Source organism: Camellia sinensis, chromosome 12, assembly GCF_055761805.1.
Source record: "Camellia sinensis isolate YWXY chromosome 12, ASM5576180v1, whole genome shotgun sequence".
Taxonomy (NCBI): Eukaryota; Viridiplantae; Streptophyta; class Magnoliopsida; order Ericales; family Theaceae; genus Camellia; species Camellia sinensis.
Window position 1 is genome coordinate 4,396,498 of NC_138972.1, and position 21,868 is coordinate 4,418,365.

The window sequence follows — 21,868 nt, forward strand, 5'->3', positions numbered from 1 at the left end:
TGCAGGAGAATCCGTATAGGTGTTCGAGTGTTCGCACCGTAATGCGCAAGAAATGGTACGGAAACCCCGTATTTACATATCTGCCACTGTGCAGGAGAATCCGTATAGGTGTTCGAGTGTTCGAACCGTAATGCGCAAGAAATGGTACGGAAACCCCGTATTTACATATCAGCCACTGTGCAGGAGAATCCGTATAGGTGTTCGAGTGTTCGAACTGTAATGCGCAAGAAATGGTACGGAAACCCCGTATTTACATATCTGCCACTGTGCAGGAGAATCCGTATAGGTGTTCGAGTGTTCGAACCGTAATGCGCAAGAAATGGTACGGAAACCCCGTATTTACATATCTGCCACTGTGCTGGAGAATCCGTATAGGTGTTCGAGTGTTCGAACCGTAATGCGCAAGAAATGGTAGGGAAACCCCGTATTTACATATCTGCCACTGTGCAGCAGAATCCGTATAGGTGTTCGAGTGTTCGAACCGTAATGCGCAAGAAATGGTACGGAAACCCCATATTTACATATCTGCCACTGTGCTGGAGAATCCGTATAGGTGTTCGAGTGTTCGAACCGTAATGCGCAAGAAATGGTACGGAAACCCCGTATTTACATATCTGCCACTGTGCCGGAGAATCCGTATAGGTGTTCGAGTGTTCGAACCGTAATGCGCAAGAAATGGTACGGAAACCCCGTATTTACATATCTGCCACTGTGGAGCAGAATCCGTATAGGTGTTCGAGTGTTCGAACCGTAATGCGCAAGAAATGGTACGGAAACCCCGTACTTACATATCTGCCACTGTGCAGGAGAATCCGTATAGGTGTTCGAGTGTTCGAACCGTAATGCGCAAGAAATGGTACGGAAACCCCGTACTTACATATCTGCCACTGTGCAGGAGAATCCGTATAGGTGTTCGAGTGTTCGAACCGTAATGCGCAAGAAATGGTACGGAAACCCCGTATTTACATATCTGCCACTGTGCAGGAGAATCCGTATAGGTGTTCGAATGTTCGCACCGTAATGCGCAAGAAATGGTACGGAAACCCCGTCTTTACATATCGGCCACTGTGCAGGAGAATCCGTATAGGTGTTCGAGTGTTTGAACCGTAATGCGCAAGAAATGGTACGGAAACCCCGTATTTACATATCTGCCACTGTGCAGGAGAATCCGTATAGGTGTTCGAGTGTTCGAACCGTAATGCGCAAGAAATGGTACGGAAACCCCGTATTTACATATCTGCCACTGTGCAGGAGAATCCGTATAGGTGTTCGAGTGTTCGAACCGTAATGCGCAAGAAATGGTACGGAAACCCCGTATTTACATATCTGCCACTGTGCAGGAGAATCCGTATAGGTGTTCGAGTGTTCGAACCGTAATGCGCAAGAAATGGTAGGGAAACCCCGTATTTACATATCTGCCACTGTGCAGGAGAATCCGTATAGGTGTTCGAGTGTTCGCACCGTAATGCGCAAGAAATGGTACGGAAACCCCGTATTTACATATCTGCCACTGTGCAGGAGAATCCGTATAGGTGTTCGAGTGTTCGAACCGTAATGCGCAAGAAATGGTACGGAAACCCCGTATTTACATATCAGCCACTGTGCAGGAGAATCCGTATAGGTGTTCGAGTGTTCGAACTGTAATGCGCAAGAAATGGTACGGAAACCCCGTATTTACATATCTGCCACTGTGCAGGAGAATCCGTATAGGTGTTCGAGTGTTCGAACCGTAATGCGCAAGAAATGGTACGGAAACCCCGTATTTACATATCTGCCACTGTGCTGGAGAATCCGTATAGGTGTTCGAGTGTTCGAACCGTAATGCGCAAGAAATGGTAGGGAAACCCCGTATTTACATATCTGCCACTGTGCAGCAGAATCCGTATAGGTGTTCGAGTGTTCGAACCGTAATGCGCAAGAAATGGTACGGAAACCCCATATTTACATATCTGCCACTGTGCTGGAGAATCCGTATAGGTGTTCGAGTGTTCGAACCGTAATGCGCAAGAAATGGTACGGAAACCCCGTATTTACATATCTGCCACTGTGCCGGAGAATCCGTATAGGTGTTCGAGTGTTCGAACCGTAATGCGCAAGAAATGGTACGGAAACCCTGTATTTACATATCTGCCACTGTGGAGCAGAATCCGTATAGGTGTTCGAGTGTTCGAACCGTAATGCGCAAGAAATGGTACGGAAACCCCGTACTTACATATCTGCCACTGTGCAGGAGAATCCGTATAGGTGTTCGAGTGTTCGAACCGTAATGCGCAAGAAATGGTACGGAAACCTCGTATTTACATATCTGCCACTGTGCAGGAGAATCCGTATAGGTGTTCGAGTGTTCGAACCGTAATGCGCAAGAAATGGTACGGAAACCCCGTATTTACATATCTGCCACTGTGCAGGAGAATCCGTATAGGTGTTCGAATGTTCGCACCGTAATGCGCAAGAAATGGTACGGAAACCCCGTATTTACATATCTGCCACTGTGCAGGAGAATCCGTATAGGTGTTCGAGTGTTTGAACCGTAATGCGCAAGAAATGGTACGCAAACCCCGTATTTACATATCTGCCACTGTGCAGGAGAATCTGTATAGGTGTTCGAGTGTTCGAACCGTAATGCGCAAGAAATTGTACGGAAACCCCGTATTTACATATCTGCCACTGTGCAGGAGAATCCGTATAGGTGTTCGAGTGTTCGAACCGTAATGCGCAAGAAATGGTACGGAAACACCGTATTTACATATCTGCCACTGTGCAGCAGAATCCGTATAGGTGTTCGAGTGTTCGAACCGTAATGCGCAAGAAATGGTACGGAAACCCCGTATTTCATATCTGCCACTGTGCAGCAGAATCCGTATAGGTGTTCGAGTGTTCGGACCGTAATGCCAAGAAATGGTACGGAAACCCCGTATTTACATATCTGCCACTGTGCAGGAGAATCCGTATAGGTGTTCGAGTGTTCGCACCGTAATGCGCAAGAAATGGTACGGAAACCCCGTATTTACATATCTGCCACTGTGCAGGAGAATCCGTATAGGTGTTCGAGTGTTCGAACCGTAATGCGCAAGAAATGGTACGGAAACCCCGTATTTACATATCTGCCACTGTGCAGGAGAATCCGTATAGGTGTTCGAGTGTTCGAACCGTAATGCGCAAGAAATGGTACGGAAACCCCGTATTTACATATCTGCCACTGTGCAGGAGAATCCGTATAGGTGTTCGAGTGTTCGCACCGTAATGCGCAAGAAATGGTACGGAAACCCCGTATTTACATATCTGCCACTGTGCAGGAGAATCCGTATAGGTGTTCGAGTGTTCGAACCGTAATGCGCAAGAAATGGTACGGAAACCCCGTATTTACATATCTGCCACTGTGCAGGAGAATCCGTATAGGTGTTCGAGTGTTCGAACTGTAATGCGCAAGAAATGGTACGGAAACCCCGTATTTACATATCTGCCACTGTGCAGGAGAATCCGTATAGGTGTTCGAGTGTTCGAACCGTAATGCGCAAGAAATGGTACGGAAACCCCGTATTTACATATCTGCCACTGTGCTGGAGAATCCGTATAGGTGTTCGAGTGTTCGAACCGTAATGCGCAAGAAATGGTAGGGAAACCCCGTATTTACATATCTGCCACTGTGCAGCAGAATCCGTATAGGTGTTCGAGTGTTCGAACCGTAATGCGCAAGAAATGGTACGGAAACCCCATATTTACATATCTGCCACTGTGCTGGAGAATCCGTATAGGTGTTCGAGTGTTCGAACCGTAATGCGCAAGAAATGGTACGGAAACCCCGTATTTACATATCTGCCACTGTGCAGGAGAATCCGTATAGGTGTTCGAATGTTCGCACCGTAATGCGCAAGAAATGGTACGGAAACCCCGTATTTACATATCTGCCACTGTGCAGGAGAATCCGTATAGGTGTTCGAGTGTTTGAACCGTAATGCGCAAGAAATGGTACGGAAACCCCGTATTTACATATCTGCCACTATGCAGGAGAATCCGTATAGGTGTTCGAGTGTTCGAACCGTAATGCGCAAGAAATTGTACGGAAACCCCGTATTTACATATCTGCCACTGTGCAGGAGAATCCGTATAGGTGTTCGAGTGTTCGAACCGTAATGCGCAAGAAATGGTACGGAAACACCGTATTTACATATCTGCCACTGTGCAGCAGAATCCGTATAGGTGTTCGAGTGTTCGAACCGTAATGCGCAAGAAATGGTACGGAAACCCCGTATTTCATATCTGCCACTGTGCAGCAGAATCCGTATAGGTGTTCGAGTGTTCGGACCGTAATGCGCAAGAAATGGTACGGAAACCCCGTATTTACATATCTGCCACTGTGCCGGAGAATCCGTATAGGTGTTCGAGTGTTCGCACCGTAATGCGCAAGAAATGGTACGGAAACCCCGTATTTACATATCTGCCACTGTGCAGGAGAATCCGTATAGGTGTTCGAGTGTTCGAACCGTAATGCGCAAGAAATGGTACGGAAACCCCGTATTTACATATCTGCCACTGTGCAGGAGAATCCGTATAGGTGTTCGAGTGTTCGAACCGTAATGCGCAAGAAATGGTACGGAAACCCCGTATTTACAAATCTGCCACTGTGCAGGAGAATCCGTATAGGTGTTCGAGTGTTCGAACCGTAATGCGCAAGAAATGGTACGGAAACCCCGTATTTACATATCTGCCACTGTGCAGCAGAATCCGTATAGGTGTTCGAGTGTTCGAACCGTAATGCGCAAGAAATGGTACGAAAACCCCGTACTTACATATCTGCCACTGTGCAGCAGAATCCGTATAGGTGTTCGAGTGTTCGAACCGTAATGCGCAAGAAATGGTACGGAAACCCCGTATTTACATATCTGCCACTGTGCAGGAGAATCCGTGTAGGTGTTCGAGTGTTCGAACCGTAATGCGCAAGAAATGGTACGGAAACCCCGTATTTACATATCTGCCACTGTGCAGGAGAATCCGTATAGGTGTTCGAGTGTTCGAACCGTAATGCGCAAGAAATGGTAGGGAAACCCCGTATTTACATATCTGCCACTGTGCAGGAGAATCCGTATAGGTGTTCGAGTGTTCGCACCGTAATGTGCAAGAAATGGTACGGAAACCCCGTATTTACATATCTGCCACTGTGCAGGAGAATCCGTATAGGTGTTCGAGTGTTCGAACCGTAATGCGCAAGAAATGGTACGGAAACCCCGTATTTACATATCAGCCACTGTGCAGGAGAATCCGTATAGGTGTTCGAGTGTTCGAACTGTAATGCGCAAGAAATGGTACGGAAACCCCGTATTTACATATCTGCCACTGTGCAGGAGAATCCGTATAGGTGTTCGAGTGTTCGAACCGTAATGCGCAAGAAATGGTACGGAAACCCCGTATTTACATATCTGCCACTGTGCTGGAGAATCCGTATAGGTGTTCGAGTGTTCGAACCGTAATGCGCAAGAAATGGTAGGGAAACCCCGTATTTACATATCTGCCACTGTGCAGCAGAATCCGTATAGGTGTTCGAGTGTTCGAACCGTAATGCGCAAGAAATGGTACGGAAACCCCATATTTACATATCTGCCACTGTGCTGGAGAATCCGTATAGGTGTTCGAGTGTTCGAACCGTAATGCGCAAGAAATGGTACGGAAACCCCGTATTTCATATCTGCCACTGTGCAGCAGAATCCGTATAGGTGTTCGAGTGTTCGGACCGTAATGCGCAAGAAATGGTACGGAAACCCCGTATTTACATATCTGCCACTGTGCAGGAGAATCCGTATAGGTGTTCGAGTGTTCGCACCGTAATGCGCAAGAAATGGTACGGAAACCCCGTATTTACATATCTGCCACTGTGCAGGAGAATCCGTATAGGTGTTCGAGTGTTCGAACCGTAATGCGCAAGAAATGGTACGGAAACCCCGTATTTACATATCTGCCACTGTGCAGGAGAATCCGTATAGGTGTTCGAGTGTTCGAACCGTAATGCGCAAGAAATGGTACGGAAACCCCGTATTTACAAATCTGCCACTGTGCAGGAGAATCCGTATAGGTGTTCGAGTGTTCGAACCGTAATGCGCAAGAAATGGTACGGAAACCCCGTATTTACATATCTGCCACTGTGCAGCAGAATCCGTATAGGTGTTCGAGTGTTCGAACCGTAATGCGCAAGAAATGGTACGAAAACCCCGTACTTACATATCTGCCACTGTGCAGCAGAATCCGTATAGGTGTTCGAGTGTTCGAACCGTAATGCGCAAGAAATGGTACGGAAACCCCGTATTTACATATCTGCCACTGTGCAGGAGAATCCGTATAGGTGTTCGAGTGTTCGAACCGTAATGCGCAAGAAATGGTACGGAAACCCCGTATTTACATATCTGCCACTGTGCAGGAGAATCCGTATAGGTGTTCGAGTGTTCGAACCGTAATGCGCAAGAAATGGTAGGGAAACCCCGTATTTACATATCTGCCACTGTGCAGGAGAATCCGTATAGGTGTTCGAGTGTTCGCACCGTAATGTGCAAGAAATGGTACGGAAACCCCGTATTTACATATCTGCCACTGTGCAGGAGAATCCGTATAGGTGTTCGAGTGTTCGAACCGTAATGCGCAAGAAATGGTACGGAAACCCCGTATTTACATATCTGCCACTGTGCAGGAGAATCCGTATAGGTGTTCGAGTGTTCGAACCGTAATGCGCAAGAAATGGTACGGAAACCCCGTATTTACAAATCTGCCACTGTGCAGGAGAATCCGTATAGGTGTTCGAGTGTTCGAACCTTAATGCGCAAGAAATGGTACGGAAACCCCGTATTTACATATCTGCCACTGTGCAGGAGAATCCGTATAGGTGTTCGAGTGTTCGAACCGTAATGCGCAAGAAATGGTACGAAAACCCCGTACTTACATATCTGCCACTGTGCAGCAGAATCCGTATAGGTGTTCGAGTGTTCGAACCGTAATGCGCAAGAAATGGTACGGAAACCCCGTATTTACATATCTGCCACTGTGCAGGAGAATCCGTATAGGTGTTCGAGTGTTCGAACCGTAATGCGCAAGAAATGGTACGGAAACCCCGTATTTACATATCTGCCACTGTGCTGGAGAATCCGTATAGGTGTTCGAGTGTTCGAACCGTAATGCGCAAGAAATGGTACGGAAACCCCGTATTTACATATCTGCCACTGTGCCGGAGAATCCGTATAGGTGTTCGAGTGTTCGAACCGTAATGCGCAAGAAATGGTACGGAAACCCCGTATTTACATATCTGCCACTGTGGAGCAGAATCCGTATAGGTGTTCGAGTGTTCGAACCGTAATGCGCAAGAAATGGTACGGAAACCCCGTATTTACATATCTGCCACTGTGCAGGAGAATCCGTATAGGTGTTCGAGTGTTCGAACCGTAATGCGCAAGAAATGGTACGGAAACCCCGTATTTACATATCTGCCACTGTGTAGGAGAATCCGTATAGGAGTTCGAGTGTTCGAACCGTAATGCGCAAGAAATGGTACGGAAACCCCGTATTTACATATCTGCCACTGTGCAGGAGAATCCGTATAGGTGTTCGAGTGTTCGAACCGTAATGCGCAAGAAATGGTACGGAAACCCCGTATTTACATATCTGCCACTGTGCAGGAGAATCCGTATAGGTGTTCGAGTGTTCGAACTGTAATGCGCAAGAAATGGTACGGAAACCCCGTATTTACATATCTGCCACTGTGCAGGAGAATCCGTATAGGTGTTCGAGTGTTCGAACCGTAATGCGCAAGAAATGGTACGGAAACCCCGTATTTACATATCTGCCACTGTGCTGGAGAATCCGTATAGGTGTTCGAGTGTTCGAACCGTAATGCGCAAGAAATGGTAGGGAAACCCCGTATTTACATATCTGCCACTGTGCAGCAGAATCCGTATAGGTGTTCGAGTGTTCGAACCGTAATGCGCAAGAAATGGTACGGAAACCCATATTTACATATCTGCCACTGTGCTGGAGAATCCGTATAGGTGTTCGAGTGTTCGAACCGTAATGCGCAAGAAATGGTACGGAAACCCCGTATTTACATATCTGCCACTGTGCAGGAGAATCCGTATAGGTGTTCGAATGTTCGCACCGTAATGCGCAAGAAATGGTACGGAAACCCCGTATTTACATATCTGCCACTGTGCAGGAGAATCCGTATAGGTGTTCGAGTGTTCGAACCGTAATGCGCAAGAAATGGTACGGAAACCCCGTATTTACATATCTGCCACTGTGCAGGAGAATCCGTATAGGTGTTCGAGTGTTCGAACCGTAATGCGCAAGAAATTGTACGGAAACCCCGTATTTACATATCTGCCACTGTGCAGGAGAATCCGTATAGGTGTTCGAGTGTTCGAACCGTAATGCGCAAGAAATGGTACGGAAACACCGTATTTACATATCTGCCACTGTGCAGCAGAATCCGTATAGGTGTTCGAGTGTTCGAACCGTAATGTGCAAGAAATGGTACGGAAACCCCGTATTTCATATCTGCCACTGTGCAGCAGAATCCGTATAGGTGTTCGAGTGTTCGGACCGTAATGCGCAAGAAATGGTACGGAAACCCCGTATTTACATATCTGCCACTGTGCAGGAGAATCCGTATAGGTGTTCGAGTGTTCGCACCGTAATGCGCAAGAAATGGTACGGAAACCCCGTATTTACATATCTGCCACTGTGCAGGAGAATCCGTATAGGTGTTCGAGTGTTCGAACCGTAATGCGCAAGAAATGGTACGGAAACCCCGTATTTACATATCTGCCACTGTGCAGGAGAATCCGTATAGGTGTTCGAGTGTTCGAACCGTAATGCGCAAGAAATGGTACGGAAACCCCGTATTTACAAATCTGCCACTGTGCAGGAGAATCCGTATAGGTGTTCGAGTGTTCGAACCGTAATGCGCAAGAAATGGTACGGAAACCCCGTATTTACATATCTGCCACTGTGCAGCAGAATCCGTATAGGTGTTCGAGTGTTCGAACCGTAATGCGCAAGAAATGGTACGAAAACCCCGTACTTACATATCTGCCACTGTGCAGCAGAATCCGTATAGGTGTTCGAGTGTTCGAACCGTAATGCGCAAGAAATGGTACGGAAACCCCGTATTTACATATCTGCCACTGTGCAGGAGAATCCGTATAGGTGTTCGAGTGTTCGAACCGTAATGCGCAAGAAATGGTACGGAAACCCCGTATTTACATATCTGCCACTGTGCAGGAGAATCCGTATAGGTGTTCGAGTGTTCGAACCGTAATGCGCAAGAAATGGTAGGGAAACCCCGTATTTACATATCTGCCACTGTGCAGGAGAATCCGTATAGGTGTTCGAGTGTTCGCACCGTAATGTGCAAGAAATGGTACGGAAACCCCGTATTTACATATCTGCCACTGTGCAGGAGAATCCGTATAGGTGTTCGAGTGTTCGAACCGTAATGCGCAAGAAATGGTACGGAAACCCCGTATTTACATATCAGCCACTGTGCAGGAGAATCCGTATAGGTGTTCGAGTGTTCGAACTGTAATGCGCAAGAAATGGTACGGAAACCCCGTATTTACATATCTGCCACTGTGCAGGAGAATCCGTATAGGTGTTCGAGTGTTCGAACCGTAATGCGCAAGAAATGGTACGGAAACCCCGTATTTACATATCTGCCACTGTGCTGGAGAATCCGTATAGGTGTTCGAGTGTTCGAACCGTAATGCGCAAGAAATGGTAGGGAAACCCCGTATTTACATATCTGCCACTGTGCAGCAGAATCCGTATAGGTGTTCGAGTGTTCGAACCGTAATGCGCAAGAAATGGTACGGAAACCCCATATTTACATATCTGCCACTGTGCTGGAGAATCCGTATAGGTGTTCGAGTGTTCGAACCGTAATGCGCAAGAAATGGTACGGAAACCCCGTATTTACATATCTGCCACTGTGCCGGAGAATCCGTATAGGTGTTCGAGTGTTCGAACCGTAATGCGCAAGAAATGGTACGGAAACCCCGTATTTACATATCTGCCACTGTGGAGCAGAATCCGTATAGGTGTTCGAGTGTTCGAACCGTAATGCGCAAGAAATGGTACGGAAACCCCGTATTTACATATCTGCCACTGTGCAGGAGAATCCGTATAGGTGTTCGAGTGTTCGAACCGTAATGCGCAAGAAATGGTACGGAAACCCCGTATTTACATATCTGCCACTGTGTAGGAGAATCCGTATAGGAGTTCGAGTGTTCGAACCGTAATGCGCAAGAAATGGTACGGAAACCCCGTATTTACATATCTGCCACTGTGCAGGAGAATCCGTATAGGTGTTCGAGTGTTCGAACCGTAATGCGCAAGAAATGGTACGGAAACCCCGTATTTACATATCTGCCACTGTGCAGGAGAATCCGTATAGGTGTTCGAATGTTCGCACCGTAATGCGCAAGAAATGGTACGGAAACCCCGTATTTACATATCTGCCACTGTGCAGGAGAATCCGTATAGGTGTTCGAGTGTTTGAACCGTAATGCGCAAGAAATGGTACGGAAACCCCGTATTTACATATCTGCCACTGTGCAGGAGAATCCGTATAGGTGTTCGAGTGTTCGAACCGTAATGCGCAAGAAATTGTACGGAAACCCCGTATTTACATATCTGCCACTGTGCAGGAGAATCCGTATAGGTGTTCGAGTGTTCGAACCGTAATGCGCAAGAAATGGTACGGAAACACCGTATTTACATATCTGCCACTGTGCAGCAGAATCCGTATAGGTGTTCGAGTGTTCGAACCGTAATGCGCAAGAAATGGTACGGAAACCCCGTATTTCATATCTGCCACTGTGCAGCAGAATCCGTATAGGTGTTCGAGTGTTCGGACCGTAATGCGCAAGAAATGGTACGGAAACCCCGTATTTACATATCTGCCACTGTGCAGGAGAATCCGTATAGGTGTTCGAGTGTTCGCACCGTAATGCGCAAGAAATGGTACGGAAACCCCGTATTTACATATCTGCCACTGTGCAGGAGAATCCGTATAGGTGTTCGAGTGTTCGAACCGTAATGCGCAAGAAATGGTACGGAAACCCCGTATTTACATATCTGCCACTGTGCAGGAGAATCCGTATAGGTGTTCGAGTGTTCGAACCGTAATGCGCAAGAAATGGTACGGAAACCCCGTATTTACAAATCTGCCACTGTGCAGGAGAATCCGTATAGGTGTTCGAGTGTTCGAACCGTAATGCGCAAGAAATGGTACGGAAACCCCGTATTTACATATCTGCCACTGTGCAGCAGAATCCGTATAGGTGTTCGAGTGTTCGAACCGTAATGCGCAAGAAATGGTACGAAAACCCCGTACTTACATATCTGCCACTGTGCAGCAGAATCCGTATAGGTGTTCGAGTGTTCGAACCGTAATGCGCAAGAAATGGTACGGAAACCCCGTATTTACATATCTGCCACTGTGCAGGAGAATCCGTATAGGTGTTCGAGTGTTCGAACCGTAATGCGCAAGAAATGGTACGGAAACCCCGTATTTACATATCTGCCACTGTGCAGGAGAATCCGTATAGGTGTTCGAGTGTTCGAACCGTAATGCGCAAGAAATGGTAGGGAAACCCCGTATTTACATATCTGCCACTGTGCAGCAGAATCCGTATAGGTGTTCGAGTGTTCGAACCGTAATGCGCAAGAAATGGTACGGAAACCCCATATTTACATATCTGCCACTGTGCAGGAGAATCCGTATAGGTGTTCGAGTGTTCGAACCGTAATGCGCAAGAAATGGTACGGAAACCCCGTATTTACATATCAGCCACTGTGCAGGAGAATCCGTATAGGTGTTCGAGTGTTCGAACTGTAATGCGCAAGAAATGGTACGGAAACCCCGTATTTACATATCTGCCACTGTGCAGGAGAATCCGTATAGGTGTTCGAGTGTTCGAACCGTAATGCGCAAGAAATGGTACGGAAACCCCGTATTTACATATCTGCCACTGTGCTGGAGAATCCGTATAGGTGTTCGAGTGTTCGAACCGTAATGCGCAAGAAATGGTAGGGAAACCCCGTATTTACATATCTGCCACTGTGCAGCAGAATCCGTATAGGTGTTCGAGTGTTCGAACCGTAATGCGCAAGAAATGGTACGGAAACCCCATATTTACATATCTGCCACTGTGCTGGAGAATCCGTATAGGTGTTCGAGTGTTCGAACCGTAATGCGCAAGAAATGGTACGGAAACCCCGTATTTACATATCTGCCACTGTGCCGGAGAATCCGTATAGGTGTTCGAGTGTTCGAACCGTAATGCGCAAGAAATGGTACGGAAACCCCGTATTTACATATCTGCCACTGTGGAGCAGAATCCGTATAGGTGTTCGAGTGTTCGAACCGTAATGCGCAAGAAATGGTACGGAAACCCCGTATTTACATATCTGCCACTGTGCAGGAGAATCCGTATAGGTGTTCGAGTGTTCGAACCGTAATGCGCAAGAAATGGTACGGAAACCCCGTATTTACATATCTGCCACTGTGTAGGAGAATCCGTATAGGAGTTCGAGTGTTCGAACCGTAATGCGCAAGAAATGGTACGGAAACCCCGTATTTACATATCTGCCACTGTGCAGGAGAATCCGTATAGGTGTTCGAGTGTTCGAATCGTAATGCGCAAGAAATGGTACGGAAACCCCGTATTTACATATCTGCCACTGTGCAGGAGAATCCGTATAGGTGTTCGAGTGTTCGAACCGTAATGCGCAAGAAATGGTACGGAAACCCCGTATTTACATATCTGCCACTGTGCAGGAGAATCCGTATAGGTGTTCGAGTGTTCGAACTGTAATGCGCAAGAAATGGTACGGAAACCCCGTATTTACATATCTGCCACTGTGCAGGAGAATCCGTATAGGTGTTCGAGTGTTCGAACCGTAATGCGCAAGAAATGGTACGGAAACCCCGTATTTACATATCTGCCACTGTGCAGGAGAATCCGTATAGGTGTTCGAGTGTTCGAACCGTAATGCGCAAGAAATGGTACGGAAACCCCGTATTTACATATCTGCCACTGTGCAGGAGAATCCGTATAGGTGTTCGAGTGTTCGCACCGTAATGCGCAAGAAATGGTACGGAAACACCGTATTTACATATCTGCCACTGTGCAGCAGAATCCGTATAGGTGTTCGAGTGTTCGAACCGTAATGCGCAAGAAATGGTACGGAAACCCCGTATTTCATATCTGCCACTGTGCAGCAGAATCCGTATAGGTGTTCGAGTGTTCGGACCGTAATGCGCAAGAAATGGTACGGAAACCCCGTATTTACATATCTGCCACTGTGCAGGAGAATCCGTATAGGTGTTCGAGTGTTCGCACCGTAATGCGCAAGAAATGGTACGGAAACCCCGTATTTACATATCTGCCACTGTGCAGGAGAATCCGTATAGGTGTTCGAGTGTTCGAACCGTAATGCGCAAGAAATGGTACGGAAACCCCGTATTTACATATCTGCCACTGTGCAGGAGAATCCGTATAGGTGTTCGAGTGTTCGAACCGTAATGCGCAAGAAATGGTACGGAAACCCCGTATTTACAAATCTGCCACTGTGCAGGAGAATCCGTATAGGTGTTCGAGTGTTCGAACCGTAATGCGCAAGAAATGGTACGGAAACCCCGTATTTACATATCTGCCACTGTGCAGCAGAATCCGTATAGGTGTTCGAGTGTTCGAACCGTAATGCGCAAGAAATGGTACGAAAACCCCGTACTTACATATCTGCCACTGTGCAGCAGAATCCGTATAGGTGTTCGAGTGTTCGAACCGTAATGCGCAAGAAATGGTACGGAAACCCCGTATTTACATATCTGCCACTGTGCAGGAGAATCCGTATAGGTGTTCGAGTGTTCGAACCGTAATGCGCAAGAAATGGTAGGGAAACCCCGTATTTACATATCTGCCACTGTGCAGGAGAATCCGTATAGGTGTTCGAGTGTTCGCACCGTAATGCGCAAGAAATGGTACGGAAACCCCGTATTTACATATCTGCCACTGTGCAGGAGAATCCGTATAGGTGTTCGAGTGTTCGAACCGTAATGCGCAAGAAATGGTACGGAAACCCCGTATTTACATATCAGCCACTGTGCAGGAGAATCCGTATAGGTGTTCGAGTGTTCGAACTGTAATGCGCAAGAAATGGTACGGAAACCCCGTATTTACATATCTGCCACTGTGCAGGAGAATCCGTATAGGTGTTCGAGTGTTCGAATCGTAATGCGCAAGAAATGGTACGGAAACCCCGTATTTACATATCTGCCACTGTGCAGGAGAATCCGTATAGGTGTTCGAGTGTTCGAACCGTAATGCGCAAGAAATGGTACGGAAACCCCGTATTTACATATCTGCCACTGTGCCGGAGAATCCGTATAGGTGTTCGAGTGTTCGAACCGTAATGCGCAAGAAATGGTACGGAAACCCCGTATTTACATATCTGCCACTGTGGAGCAGAATCCGTATAGGTGTTCGAGTGTTCGAACCGTAATGCGCAAGAAATGGTACGGAAACCCCGTATTTACATATCTGCCACTGTGCAGGAGAATCCGTATAGGTGTTCGAGTGTTCGAACCGTAATGCGCAAGAAATTGTACGGAAATCCCGTATTTACATATCTGCCACTATGCAGGAGAATCCGTATAGGTGTTCGAGTGTTCGAACCGTAATGCGCAAGAAATGGTACGGAAACACCGTATTTACATATCTGCCACTGTCCAGCAGAATCCGTATAGGTGTTCGAGTGTTCGAACCGTAATGCGCAAGAAATGGTACGGAAACCCCGTATTTCATATCTGCCACTGTGCAGCAGAATCCGTATAGGTGTTCGAGTGTTCGGACCGTAATGCGCAAGAAATGGTACGGAAACCCCGTATTTACATATCTGCCACTGTGCAGGAGAATCCGTATAGGTGTTCGAGTGTTCGCACCGTAATGCGCAAGAAATGGTACGGAAACCCCGTATTTACATATCTGCCACTGTGCAGGAGAATCCGTATAGGTGTTCGAGTGTTCGAACCGTAATGCGCAAGAAATGGTACGGAAACCCCGTATTTACATATCTGCCACTGTGCAGGAGAATCCGTATAGGTGTTCGAGTGTTCGAACCGTAATGCGCAAGAAATGGTACGGAAACCCCGTATTTACAAATCTGCCACTGTGCAGGAGAATCCGTATAGGTGTTCGAGTGTTCGAACCGTAATGCGCAAGAAATGGTACGGAAACCCCGTATTTACATATCTGCCACTGTGCAGCAGAATCCGTATAGGTGTTCGAGTGTTCGAACCGTAATGCGCAAGAAATGGTACGAAAACCCCGTACTTACATATCTGCCACTGTGCAGCAGAATCCGTATAGGTGTTCGAGTGTTCGAACCGTAATGCGCAAGAAATGGTACGGAAACCCCGTATTTACATATCTGCCACTGTGCAGGAGAATCCGTATAGGTGTTCGAGTGTTCGAACCGTAATGCGCAAGAAATGGTAGGGAAACCCCGTATTTACATATCTGCCACTGTGCAGGAGAATCCGTATAGGTGTTCGAGTGTTCGCACCGTAATGCGCAAGAAATGGTACGGAAACCCCGTATTTACATATCTGCCACTGTGCAGGAGAATCCGTATAGGTGTTCGAGTGTTCGAACCGTAATGCGCAAGAAATGGTACGGAAACCCCGTATTTACATATCAGCCACTGTGCAGGAGAATCCGTATAGGTGTTCGAGTGTTCGAACTGTAATGCGCAAGAAATGGTACGGAAACCCCGTATTTACATATCTGCCACTGTGCAGGAGAATCCGTATAGGTGTTCGAGTGTTCGAATCGTAATGCGCAAGAAATGGTACGGAAACCCCGTATTTACATATCTGCCACTGTGCAGGAGAATCCGTATAGGTGTTCGAGTGTTCGAACCGTAATGCGCAAGAAATGGTACGGAAACCCCGTATTTACATATCTGCCACTGTGCCGGAGAATCCGTATAGGTGTTCGAGTGTTCGAACCGTAATGCGCAAGAAATGGTACGGAAACCCCGTATTTACATATCTGCCACTGTGGAGCAGAATCCGTATAGGTGTTCGAGTGTTCGAACCGTAATGCGCAAGAAATGGTACGGAAACCCCGTATTTACATATCTGCCACTGTGCAGGAGAATCCGTATAGGTGTTCGAGTGTTCGAACCGTAATGCGCAAGAAATTGTACGGAAATCCCGTATTTACATATCTGCCACTATGCAGGAGAATCCGTATAGGTGTTCGAGTGTTCGAACCGTAATGCGCAAGAAATGGTACGGAAACACCGTATTTACATATCTGCCACTGTCCAGCAGAATCCGTATAGGTGTTCGAGTGTTCGAACCGTAATGCGCAAGAAATGGTACGGAAACCCCGTATTTCATATCTGCCACTGTGCAGCAGAATCCGTATAGGTGTTCGAGTGTTCGGACCGTAATGCGCAAGAAATGGTACGGAAACCCCGTATTTACATATCTGCCACTGTGCAGGAGAATCCGTATAGGTGTTCGAGTGTTCGCACCGTAATGCGCAAGAAATGGTACGGAAACCCCGTATTTACATATCTGCCACTGTGCAGGAGAATCCGTATAGGTGTTCGAGTGTTCGAACCGTAATGCGCAAGAAATGGTACGGAAACCCCGTATTTACATATCTGCCACTGTGGAGCAGAATCCGTATAGGTGTTCGAGTGTTCGAACCGTAATGCGCAAGAAATGGTACGGAAACCCCGTATTTACATATCTGCCACTGTGCAGGAGAATCCGTATAGGTGTTCGAGTGTTCGAACCGTAATGCGCAAGAAATGGTACGGAAACCCCGTATTTACATATCTGCCACTGTGTAGGAGAATCCGTATAGGAGTTCGAGTGTTCGAACCGTAATGCGCAAGAAATGGTACGGAAACCCCGTATTTACATATCTGCCACTGTGCAGGAGAATCCGTATAGGTGTTCGAGTGTTCGAATCGTAATGCGCAAGAAATGGTACGGAAACCCCGTATTTACATATCTGCCACTGTGCAGGAGAATCCGTATAGGTGTTCGAGTGTTCGAACCGTAATGCGCAAGAAATGGTACGGAAACCCCGTATTTACATATCTGCCACTGTGCAGGAGAATCCGTATAGGTGTTCGAGTGTTCGAACTGTAATGCGCAAGAAATGGTACGGAAACCCCGTATTTACATATCTGCCACTGTGCAGGAGAATCCGTATAGGTGTTCGAGTGTTCGAACCGTAATGCGCAAGAAATGGTACGGAAACCCCGTATTTACATATCTGCCACTGTGCAGGAGAATCCGTATAGGTGTTCGAGTGTTCGAACCGTAATGCGCAAGAAATGGTACGGAAACCCCGTATTTACATATCTGCCACTGTGCAGGAGAATCCGTATAGGTGTTCGAGTGTTCGCACCGTAATGCGCAAGAAATGGTACGGAAACACCGTATTTACATATCTGCCACTGTGCAGCAGAATCCGTATAGGTGTTCGAGTGTTCGAACCGTAATGCGCAAGAAATGGTACGGAAACCCCGTATTTCATATCTGCCACTGTGCAGCAGAATCCGTATAGGTGTTCGAGTGTTCGGACCGTAATGCGCAAGAAATGGTACGGAAACCCCGTATTTACATATCTGCCACTGTGCAGGAGAATCCGTATAGGTGTTCGAGTGTTCGCACCGTAATGCGCAAGAAATGGTACGGAAACCCCGTATTTACATATCTGCCACTGTGCAGGAGAATCCGTATAGGTGTTCGAGTGTTCGAACCGTAATGCGCAAGAAATGGTACGGAAACCCCGTATTTACATATCTGCCACTGTGCAGGAGAATCCGTATAGGTGTTCGAGTGTTCGAACCGTAATGCGCAAGAAATGGTACGGAAACCCCGTATTTACAAATCTGCCACTGTGCAGGAGAATCCGTATAGGTGTTCGAGTGTTCGAACCGTAATGCGCAAGAAATGGTACGGAAACCCCGTATTTACATATCTGCCACTGTGCAGCAGAATCCGTATAGGTGTTCGAGTGTTCGAACCGTAATGCGCAAGAAATGGTACGAAAACCCCGTACTTACATATCTGCCACTGTGCAGCAGAATCCGTATAGGTGTTCGAGTGTTCGAACCGTAATGCGCAAGAAATGGTACGGAAACCCCGTATTTACATATCTGCCACTGTGCAGGAGAATCCGTATAGGTGTTCGAGTGTTCGAACCGTAATGCGCAAGAAATGGTACGGAAACCCCGTATTTACATATCTGCCACTGTGCAGGAGAATCCGTATAGGTGTTCGAGTGTTCGAACCGTAATGCGCAAGAAATGGTAGGGAAACCCCGTATTTACATATCTGCCACTGTGCAGGAGAATCCGTATAGGTGTTCGAGTGTTCGCACCGTAATGCGCAAGAAATGGTACGGAAACCCCGTATTTACATATCTGCCACTGTGCAGGAGAATCCGTATAGGTGTTCGAGTGTTCGAACCGTAATGCGCAAGAAATGGTACGGAAACCCCGTATTTACATATCAGCCACTGTGCAGGAGAATCCGTATAGGTGTTCGAGTGTTCGAACTGTAATGCGCAAGAAATGGTACGGAAACCCCGTATTTACATATCTGCCACTGTGCAGGAGAATCCGTATAGGTGTTCGAGTGTTCGAACCGTAATGCGCAAGAAATGGTACGGAAACCCCGTATTTACATATCTGCCACTGTGCTGGAGAATCCGTATAGGTGTTCGAGTGTTCGAACCGTAATGCGCAAGAAATGGTAGGGAAACCCCGTATTTACATATCTGCCACTGTGCAGCAGAATCCGTATAGGTGTTCGAGTGTTCGAACCGTAATGCGCAAGAAATGGTACGGAAACCCCATATTTACATATCTGCCACTGTGCTGGAGAATCCGTATAGGTGTTCGAGTGTTCGAACCGTAATGCGCAAGAAATGGTACGGAAACCCCGTATTTACATATCTGCCACTGTGCCGGAGAATCCGTATAGGTGTTCGAGTGTTCGAACCGTAATGCGCAAGAAATGGTACGGAAACCCCGTATTTACATATCTGCCACTGTGGAGCAGAATCCGTATAGGTGTTCGAGTGTTCGAACCGTAATGCGCAAGAAATGGTACGGAAACCCCGTATTTACATATCTGCCACTGTGCAGGAGAATCCGTATAGGTGTTCGAGTGTTCGAACCGTAATGCGCAAGAAATTGTACGGAAATCCCGTATTTACATATCTGCCACTATGCAGGAGAATCCGTATAGGTGTTCGAGTGTTCGAACCGTAATGCGCAAGAAATGGTACGGAAACACCGTATTTACATATCTGCCACTGTCCAGCAGAATCCGTATAGGTGTTCGAGTGTTCGAACCGTAATGCGCAAGAAATGGTACGGAAACCCCGTATTTCATATCTGCCACTGTGCAGCAGAATCCGTATAGGTGTTCGAGTGTTCGGACCGTAATGCGCAAGAAATGGTACGGAAACCCCGTATTTACATATCTGCCACTGTGCAGGAGAATCCGTATAGGTGTTCGAGTGTTCGCACCGTAATGCGCAAGAAATGGTACGGAAACCCCGTATTTACATATCTGCCACTGTGCAGGAGAATCCGTATAGGTGTTCGAGTGTTCGAACCGTAATGCGCAAGAAATGGTACGGAAACCCCGTATTTACATATCTGCCACTGTGCAGGAGAATCCGTATAGGTGTTCGAGTGTTCGAACCGTAATGCGCAAGAAATGGTACGGAAACCCCGTATTTACAAATCTGCCACTGTGCAGGAGAATCCGTATAGGTGTTCGAGTGTTCGAACCGTAATGCGCAAGAAATGGTACGGAAACCCCGTATTTACATATCTGCCACTGTGCAGCAGAATCCGTATAGGTGTTCGAGTGTTCGAACCGTAATGCGCAAGAAATGGTACGAAAACCCCGTACTTACATATCTGCCACTGTGCAGCAGAATCCGTATAGGTGTTCGAGTGTTCGAACCGTAATGCGCAAGAAATGGTACGGAAACCCCGTATTTACATATCTGCCACTGTGCAGGAGAATCCGTATAGGTGTTCGAGTGTTCGAACCGTAATGCGCAAGAAATGGTACGGAAACCCCGTATTTACATATCTGCCACTGTGCAGGAGAATCCGTATAGGTGTTCGAGTGTTCGAACCGTAATGCGCAAGAAATGGTAGGGAAACCCCGTATTTACATATCTGCCACTGTGCAGCAGAATCCGTATAGGTGTTCGAGTGTTCGAACCGTAATGCGCAAGAAATGGTACGGAAACCCCATATTTACATATCTGCCACTGTGCTGGAGAATCCGTATAGGTGTTCGAGTGTTCGAACCGTAATGCGCAAGAAATGGTACGGAAACCCCGTATTTACATATCTGCCACTGTGCCGGAGAATCCGTATAGGTGTTCGAGTGTTCGAACCGTAATGCGCAAGAAATGGTACGGAAACCCCGTATTTACATATCTGCCACTGTGGAGCAGAATCCGTATAGGTGTTCGAGTGTTCGAACCGTAATGCGCAAGAAATGGTACGGAAACCCCGTATTTACATATCTGCCACTGTGCAGGAGAATCCGTATAGGTGTTCGAGTGTTCGAACCGTAATGCGCAAGAAATGGTACGGAAACCCCGTATTTACATATCTGCCACTGTGCAGCAGAATCCGTATAGGTGTTCGAGTGTTCGAACCGTAATGCGCAAGAAATGGTACGAAAACCCCGTACTTACATATCTGCCACTGTGCAGCAGAATCCGTATAGGTGTTCGAGTGTTCGAACCGTAATGCGCAAGAAATGGTACGGAAACCCCGTATTTACATATCTGCCACTGTGCAGGAGAATCCGTATAGGTGTTCGAGTGTTCGAACCGTAATGCGCAAGAAATGGTACGGAAACCCCGTATTTACAAATCTGCCACTGTGCAGGAGAATCCGTATAGGTGTTCGAGTGTTCGAACCGTAATGCGCAAGAAATGGTACGGAAACCCCGTATTTACATATCTGCCACTGTGCAGCAGAATCCGTATAGGTGTTCGAGTGTTCGAACCGTAATGCGCAAGAAATGGTACGAAAACCCCGTACTTACATATCTGCCACTGTGCAGCAGAATCCGTATAGGTGTTCGAGTGTTCGAACCGTAATGCGCAAGAAATGGTACGGAAACCCCGTATTTACATATCTGCCACTGTGCAGGAGAATCCGTATAGGTGTTCGAGTGTTCGAACCGTAATGCGCAAGAAATGGTACGGAAACCCCGTATTTACATATCTGCCACTGTGCAGGAGAATCCGTATAGGTGTTCGAGTGTTCGAACCGTAATGCGCAAGAAATGGTAGGGAAACCCCGTATTTACATATCTGCCACTGTGCAGCAGAATCCGTATAGGTGTTCGAGTGTTCGAACCGTAATGCGCAAGAAATGGTACGGAAACCCCATATTTACATATCTGCCACTGTGCTGGAGAATCCGTATAGGTGTTCGAGTGTTCGAACCGTAATGCGCAAGAAATGGTACGGAAACCCCGTATTTACATATCTGCCACTATGCCGGAGAATCCGTATAGGTGTTCGAGTGTTCGAACCGTAATGCGCAAGAAATGGTACGGAAACCCCGTATTTACATATCTGCCACTGTGGAGCAGAATCCGTATAGGTGTTCGAGTGTTCGAACCGTAATGCGCAAGAAATGGTACGGAAACCCCGTATTTACATATCTGCCACTGTGCAGGAGAATCCGTATAGGTGTTCGAGTGTTCGAACCGTAATGCGCAAGAAATGGTACGGAAACCCCGTATTTA